General features: G+C 51.8%; 1 long non-coding RNA gene across 1 annotated transcript in view; it reads right to left on the bottom strand.

The window, feature by feature from the left end:
- Positions 1 to 557: 557 nt before the first annotated feature.
- The window catches only part of LOC102018998, a 5,967-nt gene continuing 4,149 nt past the window's right edge, over positions 558 to 2,375 (bottom strand). Inside the window, exon 3 of the long non-coding RNA XR_265087.2 lies at positions 558 to 1,741. This is a non-coding gene — a long non-coding RNA (uncharacterized LOC102018998). The remainder of the gene's footprint in view (positions 1,742 to 2,375) is intronic.

The following is a 2,375-nucleotide window of genomic DNA, read 5'->3' as shown; positions in this document are numbered from 1 at the left end:
GGTAGGGCCCTCGTGCAGTAATTCCCCCAGCAAAAGCCCCATCTCCCATACCAACACCAGGCTGAGTAGGCTTCAACACAAGAATTTATAGGAGGGGACACAAACATTCAGATCACAGCACGGGCTTAATAAAGACGTGCAGAAGAGGTCTGGAAGCCCAGACACCTGCGCCACCCTTGGGTCACCGTCAGTCCCCAACCCACCTGACATCATTCCATTCCTGCAATCCCTGCTGTGCTCCTAGACCTCATAAAATGTGGGGCCCAGGGCTGGGGGTGAAGTTCAGTGGCAGAGCACCTGCCCAGCAGGTGTGAGGCCCTGGTTCCCATCCCAGCTCTGAGGGCGATAGAAAACCTTGCTCCTCGATCCTGCGGGGAGGAAGCAGTTTCCGCATTCAAGTGTCTCCCTCCCTCCCTCTCTCCCTTCCTCCCTAGCTCCTGCTGTTCACACCTCTCCCCACCCTCCTCCTCAGCACAGTCCCAAGTCCACAGTGCGATCCCACCCGAGGCTCCCACACACTGCTACGGCAAGCTGAAACACAGAAACGACACCCAGGATCTGGAGGCAGATTTATTTACATCGACAGGCACTGATTGGGATCACTCCCAAAATATCAGGACCCGATCCCTGGTGGTGTAGGGGTTCTATGGGATAAGCAAGCAGGATGTACAGAGGCAGAATGGCTTGTCGGTGGGGATCGGTTTATACATTGTGCATCACAGTGATCAGCCATTTCTAAGAGACAGAAGCAACTGGAACAGGAACTGTTACCTGGGCAACTAAGCAACTGAAGTACCTGGCGGGGGAGCATTTTCTGCTGCAACATTTCTACCCAGGCATCTGCAAAAGTCTGGAGTCTCAGCAGATGGGCACTGCCTGGCCTCAGACTCGTTCCTGAGCGGAAGGACTTGCAACCCTCAGAAATGACACCCTGAAGAGAGGAGCACGGGGAGGTGACAGGGACCACACCCGAGGCCCGGCTCACTGAGTCATCTGTCAAGCCAGCCTGCACTTCAGAGGGATATGGACAGTGAGGAAACTTCTCCCTCCCTTCCCCCTCCCATAACATCACAGTGGCTAAATCGGTGTCTGAAACTGTAGCGCTGGAGGCTGTGTTTGTCTGCTCCGGCTGCTGTAATAAAGTATCACAGCGTGGGCAGCTTCAGCAACCGCAACGGATTTTCTCACAATTCTAAAGTCCAAGACCAAGGTGCTGGCGGGTTTGACCTCTCACGAAGACCCTCTCTGTCACCTGCAGATGGCCGCCTTCTTGCTGTGTCCTCACATGGGTCTTCGTGCAGGCTAGGCACGCCCCCTACCGCTGAGCTACAGCCCCAGCCCTAAATTTCTTCTTTTGTGAGATGCCAGTCAGATTGGATTAGGACGCACCCTGGCAGCCTTATCTTAGGTGCTCTTTAATGGCCCTGTCTCCTGTCCTGAGGCGCTGGAGCTTAGGGCTTCACCCTATCAATGTGGAGGGTAAGAACACAATGCAGCTCATAAACAGACCTTCCCTTGTTTTAGGATATTACCTGTGCCTTGGGGTTCTCTGCACGAAAGGAATCATATGGGATAGACAAGTGAATGCATTTGTTGTTCATGGACGCTAGGAACAGGACACAATCACTTTTTTAAATGAACAGGCAAAATTATTCCACATCAACTAACTTTCCAATTCAGCGACAGAGAGGAGGAAAGGGTGGAGGCCCGGACAGCTTGGTCTTTCCTCTTGGCTGAGGCACTGTTGAAAGAAACACAGGACACCTTCATGAGATCAGAAAGAGAAATAAAATGGTAGAGTTCCAAACTGCAGGTATTGGTATCTGCAAGCAGCATCCGTCTCTGTGAAGCCAGGGAGTGGGTGGAGGACAGGAAGATGGAATTAGTAGAAAGCAGAGTTTTCCTTCCAACTTTGCCGTACCACAGTGCGCAGCACAGAACAGTACACGTTTTAATGGGGAGACGGATAGAAAATCGGACTCACACAACGTTCAAGGAGCAGGCACTGCTCAGTATCCGGCAACGGGGGGATCCCAAAGGGAAAATTCATCAGCCTCACTTCTGCTTAGGGTGAATTCTGCATCTGAGGGTTCCAGGTCCCCGTCCGTGCCATGCGACATGTTGTGGGACAGTTGTGTTCGGTGCATAACTTTCAACATGAACATTCAGACACTATCTTCATACATGACCTGGCAAGGACTGGTTGTAAATGAACTTTGAGTGTATCTGTGTGTGTGTGTGTGTGTGTGTGTGTGTGTGTGTGTGTGAGAGAGAGAGAGAGAGGGACAGAGAGAGAGAGAGAGAGATTGAGAGAGAGAGATTGAGAGAGAGAGAGAGATTGAGAGAGAGAGAGAGATTGAGAGAGAGAGAGAGAG

This window comes from Chinchilla lanigera, unplaced genomic scaffold, assembly GCF_000276665.1.
Source record: "Chinchilla lanigera isolate Chin_1 unplaced genomic scaffold, ChiLan1.0 scaffold00177, whole genome shotgun sequence".
NCBI classification, from domain to species: domain Eukaryota; kingdom Metazoa; phylum Chordata; class Mammalia; order Rodentia; family Chinchillidae; genus Chinchilla; species Chinchilla lanigera.
The sequence above is the reverse complement of the archived record's forward strand: the minus strand, read 5'-3'. Positions and strand labels throughout refer to the sequence as shown.